This window comes from Manduca sexta, chromosome 7 (assembly GCF_014839805.1).
Source record: "Manduca sexta isolate Smith_Timp_Sample1 chromosome 7, JHU_Msex_v1.0, whole genome shotgun sequence".
Lineage (NCBI taxonomy): Eukaryota > Metazoa > Arthropoda > Insecta > Lepidoptera > Sphingidae > Manduca > Manduca sexta.
In genome coordinates, this window is record NC_051121.1 from 6,324,576 (window position 1) to 6,334,475 (window position 9,900).

Genomic DNA, 9,900 nt, shown 5'->3' on the forward strand with positions numbered 1-9,900 from the left:
ACTGTTATTGTCGCAAATGGAGAACAGATTAAGCGCTGCGGAATTGGAAATATTTCAATAAACACGCCCGAGAACGTGGTCAACAATATTAGTGATATTGCTTATATACCAGATTTGAGAGCTAGTTTGTTATCTGTATATAAAACTGTTGAAAAGGGTTTTATTTGTGTTTTTGATAAAAATGGATGTAACTTTTTTAAATCTGATACTTTTAATTTTACAGGTGAATCTGTTGCTCATGCCTCGCCCTGTGGTGGACTGTACGTTTTAGATGGTACTGTAAATGTTTCCGAGAATGTGGCGGATAATTTTTGACACAAGATGTGCACTCTGGCTGTCAGGATAGTTATCAAATTTGGCATAAGAGGTTAGGACATTTGTGTCGTATAGGCATGAACCAACTGAAAAATCACAAGGTAGGTATAAAGGTGCCTTTCCATGCTTGCCAAGGCTTGACAAGCGTCCACAAACACAAGCGTGCAAAGAGGGTGTTTGGCTTGGCTTGCGTGAGCTTGTGGACGCTTGTATCCGATCCGGTCTAGTGTCGGTTTTTGGACACAGATCAAAGGGCGCTTGCGGCAAGCGCTTGCGACGCGTTCACACGTTGGCGCGCGCTTAGTAGCCGTTGTGATCTCGCGACGAACGCACGTCTAGTTCTGACTTCAAAATGAGCGGCTCGTCGAACGAAGAGAGTTTATCGTTTTTGGAATATTACCAGACCGAAACGTGTATCTGGAACCCCAAAGATGTTAACCATAAAGATAAAAAGAAAGTTGCAGATGCTTGGAGTCGTCTTGCCCAGTTATTGGGGAAGCCAGTAAAGGAATTAAAATCCAAAAAAGAAATATTGATGACAACTTTCCGAAAACATTAAAAAAAAACAGGATTCTACTCGTTCTGGCGCAGGTATGTACAGTGTTTATTATATTAATTAAGTAAGCAAGGTGTGTCTTTGCTCTTATCACTTGTGTTATTAAAAGTAGTTTTAAAATTATATATTTTGTTTTAGGTGCCGAAGACATATATAAACCAACTTGGTTTGCTTACGAAATGATGGAGTCTTTTTTACTGCCAGTATATACTTGCATTGATGGAATAAATACCGAAACCGTAAGTAAAAAGCAACGTTTATTCTAAATCAATGAAACCAACTTTATTTATAATAATTTTATTTTAAATTTTCATAAACTTAACAATTTCTACTAAAATACGAAGTAAATTCGTCTCTGATTTGTCTGGCATTCAGCGGAGATCTTCGTGGTAAAAAAGGTAAATTTTGCAATGAATTATATCCATTGATTTCATTTCGCCACGAACCAGGGGTCATCATATTTCCACTACTATTGTTTAATTTTTATTAGTTCACTAGCTTCCGCTCGCAGCTTCGCCCGCGTGGATTTCGGACTTCAAAAATGGAGCCGGTCGCGAACGTTCGAGAATGTTCGTTTTAAGGTCGATTTACATCAAACGAGCGAATGCTCATTCTATCCCCACTACAGCTAATTCTTCTCGTGTAAACAGGCGTAGAGCATTCCTTCGTTGTTCTTAGTGCGTTCGCAAAGATTCTATGGAATATTCTAAGAATGCTCGCTCGCTTGATGTAAACGGCGCAAGAGCGCGCGAACAGTTGCTTAGAGCGTTCTAGCGTGTTCGGACGTGCTCGCGCCACTAAGCGGTCTCATTAAAGCGTTTTAGTGTTCTAGCGATTGTTTACGTATCTTATCGATTAAGTTATGGATTGGTCTCAAGAAAAATGTTTATTAATGATAGAAGCCTACCGCACTCTGAGACACTAACCAAAATAAAAACATGGTAAGTAGGTAGTTACGTTTATTTATTGGGTATTCTACCATAATTTTAGGTTAGGTTATTTACGCTTTTTATAAAGTAACATATCGCTTTCATTATGCAATATTGTTTTGCCATGGCAAAATATTAGTCAAATTAAAATAGTCTGAAAATTCTTTCCGGATATTTTCACATTGCAAAGTGTGTCTTCGTCCAGTGTTGGGTAACGGGAGAAATGATGATAAACGGTCCATATTTCTCCACTGGCCTGGAATGACGACGTCATCTTCAATTCTGTCCATCATGCCCGGTGAATTATACAGCTTCCTAGAAGCTTTCCTTTTCATCAAATAATTATGTAGGTACACGCAGGTTATTACGACGAGAGATGCTTTATCAGGTTGTAGCAACATAGGTTTTCGCAATACACGAAAAACTGCTGAAAGAATGCCAAATGCATTTTCTACTATTCGTCTTGCTCTAGACAAACGGTAGTTGTAAATTCGTTTTTCGGATCCCCTGGCATGAGTACCAGCCGGCCTAGCATGCGCATCACGAGATATCTCGAGAACGAGAGTAGACAAATTGTCGATGTCGATAAATATCTCGTTTTCTCTAACATGCGCACCACGATCGACAAATTCCTCGTTGAAGACATAAGTTTACTCGTGAAGACAAACCGATGTTGCCCATTGAAATATATATTCTAAACATTTTATTTTCTAATATAGCTACAATGGTTTTAGTTCATTCAATTTTTATAGATCTATGATCCAATTAGGTTTTTGACGTTTTATGTGACAGTTTATGTCATAACAAAGAGCATAATGTAAAATAAAAAACGTAAATAAGTAAACAAATTCAAAATTAATAATAATGTTGTACAATATAATAAGGATTCTAACACAAAATAACAGCTCCGCCCTATTTTGGAGTACGAAGTAACAAGACACAAATCAAATAAAATCTAATAAGACAATTATTTTTACGAGTATATGGTGCCCAAGCCGGACTTTACCTCGGGTGACTACGCCCCGCCGTGAGAACGATGTACCATAATGCCTAATGGAATCAGTAGTCCAATCGGGAAGGAGATGGCTGTGGCTTTGGGCCTGACAAAATACCCAATTGATGTAAGTATATGTAGTGAAACAATAACCTTATTAGCAAAACACCAATGTTGTAAGTTGAACTTTGCAGCCACAAAGCTCAAGTTTGTTCTTATTCGATGGTAATTGATGTTTTTAGTATTAGTGTTTATTAAAATATGAAGTAAGTATATATTTTCTTTTTGTTTTAGTTCCGTGAATCAAGTGCCTCTACATTCATTGGAATGTCCCCAGCCCAGCAGTCAACACCATGTTGAAGAGCTTACCAAATACTACTCCCAAAAAAGTTTTTTAGTTGCTCGGTTTGAACTTAATACTTTAATGAAAATATGTATTTTTATAACCAGTTTTTTAAGAAAAACTACATTTTTTAAATACTTAATATCATGTATATATATTTCGTTAGGTATCTTTATTTATACACTAGATAAAACATCTGTATGTTAGGAAATTTGGTTCTGTTCTGTTGTGTTCTTGTTCTGTTGGTTTAAATTAATAATATAAGTAAACTGCAGCAATTACTTGAGAGTGCAATTTCTGTTTCTTGTAAGTGTTCATAGTATTTCATAACAGTAATTGTAGGAATTTTGTTGTATAACAAGTTATTATGAAATATTCTATTGTTGCCTAAATTTGTGTAGAAGATTTTGTTGTAATAATGAAAACTATCTTGATATTTAAAATGTGAATATAATAAAATATACATTATTTACATAGGAAAATATCTATTTATTATAATTGAGGTCATCCTGCTTGTGAGACACTTGCAGGTACTGATAATTGTACAGGTTCTTCTCACATATGATGGTCATTTATAATAGTTTCCTCCATTGGAACACTGTAACATAAAATACTGCATTACCTACAGTTACTTAACAATAGTAATATACTTAGTCTGGCCATAAATACTGTTACACTTAATTATAAAAAAATATTACATTTGAATTTCGAATCTGTCATTTTTATACGATTGTTCATTGTGTTTTCTCATTTTGGCGCCAATACATTGTAAAATATTTTGCGATATTAAAATGGTGTGGGGTGATAAAGAGAACCGAATCGCTGTGATAGCATTACACAAAGTAGGTATGGAGCCAAATGCAATTTTTAAAACTCTCCATACACTTGGTATTAGTAAAATGTTTGTGTACCGGGCTATTAATAGGTACAATGAGACCTCCTCTGTTTGTGACAGAAAAGATCTGGCCGTCCACGTAGTGTTCGTACGAAAAAGGTGGTCAAAGCAGTAAGGGAAAGAATTCGAAGAAATCCTGTCCGAAAGCAAAAGATTTTATCTCGGGAAATGAAGATAGCACCTAGAACCATGTCGCGTATTTTAAAAGATGACTTAGGACTTGCAGCCTATAAGAGACGCACTGGCCATTTCTTAACTGATAATTTAAAGAAGAATAGGGTGGTAAAATCGAAACAACTACTGAAGCGGTACGCAAAGGGAGGTCACAGAAAAATTTTGTTTACGGATGAGAAAATTTTTACAATTGAGCAACATTTTAACAAACAAAATGACCGTATTTATGCTCAAAGCTCTAAGGAAGCTTCCCAATTAGTCGACAGAGTGCAACGTGGACATTATCCGACTTCAGTGATGGTTTGGTGGGGTGTTAGCTATGAAGGAGTGACTGAGCCATATTTTTGTGAAAAAGGTATCAAAACATCGGCACAAGTGTATCAAGATACCATTCTTGAGAAGGTAGTTAAGCCCCTTAACATCACCATGTTCAATAACCAAGTATGGTCCTTCCAGCAAGACTCGGCGCCGGGTCATAAAGCTCGGTCCACGCAGTCTTGGTTGGAATCGAACGTTTCGGACTTCATCAGAGCTGAAGACTGGCCGTCGTCTAGTCCCGATCTTAATCCGCTGGATTATGATTTGTGGTCAGTTTTAGAGAGTACAGCTTGCTCTAAACGCCATGATAATTTGGAGTCCCTAAAACAATCTATACGATTGGCAGTGAAGAATTTTCCCATGGAAAGAGTGCGTGCTTCTATTGATAACTGGCCTCATCGTTTAAAGGACTGTATTGCAGCCAATGGAGACCACTTCGAATAAGCTTTTTATATTTTTAATTGTTTTATATTTATGTATTAAACTGACACACTGTAAAAGTAATAAATGTTATTTGCAGTTAACAATTTTCTTTTTTCTTTATTACAATATTTATGGCAAGACTAGGTAATGTGAAGTTGTACCAGTGGTAAAATAATATAGTCAAACAACTATTTGAAACAGTGTATAACCATATATCCATTATTGTTATGTCCATCAGTATACAATCAGTGTAAATGAAGTTTTTAATAAAGAAATAAAGCAAGATATTGTTTGTTCATATTGTTAAGTTGCATAGTAATAGTATCTTCTCCGATACCTGGCATTCACATTAAGAGTTTTGGTGTTTGAATCCATAATGTGACATTTTTTGGTAACATATAGGTACTAGTTTTGCAAAACATTATGGTAAAACAAGTTACTCATTTGTATTTGTAGTATTAAAATAAACAAAATTAAAACTGCAATTAATCTGATTAAATAGCTCTTATTACCTCATTAGTTGGCACACTAATTTCATTTTTATGAAAGGTAACACGCTATGTATTAATTGTGAAGATATTTCTCAAAGTACATTCATGTTTTATTTCTATTAACTCTAATAATTAATTAATAGTACATTACCAGTTGAACCTTGGTGTCACAGGCATCTTTCCTCATTTTTTGATATTGTGCACTTTGTGGCTCATTGGGAGGTAATCATTTTATATGGGTACAATCTAAGAGCCCTAACATACCTTGCACGTAAAATTCACGAGTCTCATCTAAAAAAATAAAAATGATTCCATTATCTATAAATCAAAATACTTCAATTGATATTAAACTCAGCTACTTATGTAATTAAGTATGTAATAAATATATTCAATTACCTTTAAACGGACGGCTATGCCTTTGGCTTTGAGACTCCAAATCGGGAGCAAACTTTTCTTTAATATACAATGCCATTCGTTTTGTAGCAAAGGGATATCATAAATCAATTAAGTATAATATGTCTTCTTTCCACTTTACACGCCTCTCGTTTGTCGTATATCGATATTATTTTACTATAGTAAGATACCACCATCGCGTTTTAACGAATAAATTAAATTTATAATTTTCTCGGTTTATCTCTTCGTACAATATCAAAGAAGACAAATATCTCGTTTACATGTGTCAAAAAACGATAAAATTATTTGCTCATGTTAGGGTTTGTAGACAAAAATACCACAGATTAATAAAACATTAATTTTTCTCTACTTTTCTCGTGACAAGTCGAGAAAATGAGCGCGCATGTTAGTGTCGGTAGACATATAGAGATAAACGACAAAATCACGAGAAAAAGTGTCGACAAAATTTTGTCGTCGTGCGCATGCTAGGCCGGCAGGATACGGCTTCATGATGTGTCTTTGTAATGGGAATGCATCATCTGCTACAAATACGAATGGCATATTCTGTTGTCTTCCTGGAAGGCTTTGGTCATTGGGCAAATTTAATTCATTATTTTGTAGTTTCTGATAGAAAGAAGTGTTTCTGAAAACTCCGCCATCTGATATTCTGCCCTGACAACCAATATCGGCGAATATAAAATTGTAGTTAGCGTCTACTATGGCCATTAACACCACACTGAATGTGGATTTATAATTAAAAAAGTCGCTTCCGCTGTTAATAGGTGCTTGTATGACGCAGTGTTTCCCGTCTACAGCGCCAATACAGTTTGGAAAATTCCACTTCTCATTGAATTCCTGAGCGATTGATAGCCATTCTTCTTCTGTTGACGGTGGCTGAAATGAATAAAAAATTATTTTAGGGTGTATATTAATTAAACCGTTTTTTTACAGGCTGATGAGCAGGAGAATGAGCGAATTGGACAAGAAACTCCGGTAGTGGACCCTAATGCAGATACACAGTCAGATTTGTTGTAATAAATAAAATACGATTTGTAATAATAATTGTTAGTTATAATATGAAAAGACAGTTACAAAGGAAAAAGAAATTTTGACAGGCAATAGCATGAAGTTTGGTTCCACAAGGTTTATGTCTACATTCCAATAAGATTCAACAACACATTCACAACCTGCAGCTTCAGTAGGGTCAAGAAACACCACACCACAATGGCAACCATCAACATCACTGCAATCTGGCCACACAATACCACCAAAAAAATCAAAACATGAAGACCCTCGAGTAGCCGAAGCCTACCGTATTTTAAAAGATACACATGATTCAAAGATAAGGGACAAGAGTCGAGCTTTTGGAAATCATGTTGCTTCAAAACATCGCGAATACTCAAAAAGGACGAAAGCGTATGTTGAACATTACATAAATAATATACTGTTCGACGCTGATTTGGGGAAATTTGATTATTAGTCAAATTTAGCATCAACTCCGATGTCTTCATATTGAAACAGTTCACAAAATACTTGCATTGTGTATTCTGTAGCCTCAGATCAATCCCCTCCACCCAACCAAATGGAAGCCAGTTCAGAAAGTAATGTCAATTTAGACCAACAATTACACATTCCGGATGATACCGCAACTGAAGAAACCAGCGAGTCTTTGCTGCATTTTATTAAACATTTTAAGTAACATGTATATCTTTTCTAGTTTCTTTTTGTTTATTTAAGTTCTCTGATTGTGTTTTTTTAAATAAATATCTTAAAATAAATTGTCTTAGTTTATTTACTTACTTTCACTAATAATTACGGTCGTGATAATAGGTGTGTAGGTATGTATAAAAGTAATAACTTTACTTACCTTAGCATAGTCTTGCAATGCTTCATTTATTGCTGCACATACTTCAGATATAGCATTACATATTGTCGATTTAGACATTTTAGTAAAATACATGAGGCTTTCATAGGAATCTCCAGTTGCCAAAAATCGCAAAGTCACTGCTAGTTAGTCATATGCAGGAATCGAGTCTCTAAAATTCGTACTTGATTTTCGAATTTTTTCGCTGGTCAGAGATAGTAAATGATCAAAATCCTCTGGCGCCATTCTACAAAAGTTTTGGAATTGTCCACTTTCTTCTTGTTTTGCATATCCGTCATTGTTTCACCTACATTATCCAGTTTCCTTCGATGCATTAAATTTGTAACCCACCAACGTCTCTTCCTTCTTTTTATTTTTTGAGTTTTTGCGACAAAATAATAAATGCAGCACTTGCAATAATGATATCGCTGTCAGAGTCACACATAACGAAGCACTACCAATACTAACCACAGAATTGACACGAATGAGCAAAGAACATTCGATCTAGCTTTTGTTTACACTAAAAGATTACGAAAGAATGCTCTTGTTCTAGCTCTAGCTCTATGTTCGTTTGATGTAAATCGATACCTCTAGCTTTCGTTTACACTAAAAGATTACGAAAGAATGCTCTTGTTCTAGCTCTAGCTCTATGTTCGTTTGATGTAAATCGACCTTAACATTCGTCATTGTCTCTGGTGGTTCTAAAAATGTAGCCGAGATGTGTTTGGTAAAAATAATAAATAGAAAGTTTTTATAATTGTAGTTATAAAACCTTTCTATTTATTATTTATGCCGCATTGTAATGCGGCATATGATTTCGAGATTGTATCCCAAAAATAAAGCAATGCAGTAGTAGCAGAACGTGGTTCCTGGTTATTTCGGACTTCGATACTCACACGACAGTGCCGGGCACACGTGTTCTCTTGCGATGTGCATATAATAGCCGGAGAATTTTATCTAAATTAACAGTTAATCATGGTGATGCGAGAAAATACCATATTACCCCATTCGAAGGGTCTCATTTCAACACGAGGGCATTCAGACTGCGTAGCAACCTACGCGATAACAATGTATTGAGAGCGATTAAAGATGACAAATTTCATAGCAATGAAGACATCGCGGCGGTAGAGGCGGAGGCCCAATCCATCACTACAGCCGGCGCGGTGGATAGCCAACTAGAATATGTAAAGAAAAATACGGCATATGAAATGTTTAGAAATCTGGAAGAAAATTTAAAAAAATAAGAGGCGTTAGGTCATTATTATTCATAAGAAGAAAATTATCAGATATGAAGTATAGAGAAGCGAGTCACTATTGAAGCGTTGATCGTAATTGGATAAAATATTTACTGAAATAAAAGAAACAGTCAGAATTGAGTGACGTAGAAAAGATTTACTATTTGTTGTTGTCAATGCCAATGTCCTATGAAAGTATATCATTACTGCGTTAGAGTCCCAAGAAGTAATGAAATTTGTTTTGTAAAAATAGATTGTTAGGAGATGAAGAGAAACAGAAATTTTATAAAAATATTAATGAGGAATAGAACATTCAATGAATGGCATTTAATTTTTATACACACCTGGACACAAGAAATACCATTGTATAAGAACTGAGTTATAATGAAAGAAGTAAATACAATTAAGTAAGAGGTAATTATAACCAGCTAGCCGGTAATAGTAATTATTCAGGAAGAGAAAATTAAAACCGAAGGCGTGGTCACAATAACTATTATGTAGGAAGAGCCAGACCATTAGAGAGAGGCTATCAGCCATATGCAGTGGAGAATACAGCAGTGCACGGAGCAGCTTTCCGTAGTAAAATTAATGAGTATAATATTAACATTAACGATAAACTAGTATTGTATGTACACTTCAACTGTTCTGATCATTTAATAAATAGTAAGGACGTATTTTCTGATTATAAAGTGTTAGGTAGACCTAAGAATATTGCAGCGGCAAAAAATAGGGAATGCAGTATGTATAGGAAATATAAAGACTAAAACTTTTCTTGGAAAAGGACCTTTAGAATGCACCGTCAAAAGTGTATATGATGTACAAGATTTAAGGGAAAATATGTAGATCGATTCGCGGCTACATGTTCGCGGTTCGCGGTGTTTCCCGAACGGAGTCGATTTTTTGTTCCGCGACAAAGGGTACGCGCTTTGTTCGCGACTCGTGGTCGCGAAAAGTATTCACACTTGTCAAC

General features: G+C 35.4%; 1 long non-coding RNA gene across 1 annotated transcript; it reads left to right on the plus strand.

Moving 5' to 3' along the window:
• Positions 1-305: 305 nt before the first annotated feature.
• Positions 306-7,705, plus strand: LOC119193836. Its single transcript, XR_005114072.1, has 3 exons — positions 306-906; positions 1,010-1,110; positions 6,783-7,705. It is a non-coding gene; the product is annotated as an uncharacterized LOC119193836 (long non-coding RNA).
• The last annotated feature ends 2,195 nt before the right edge of the window (positions 7,706-9,900 follow it).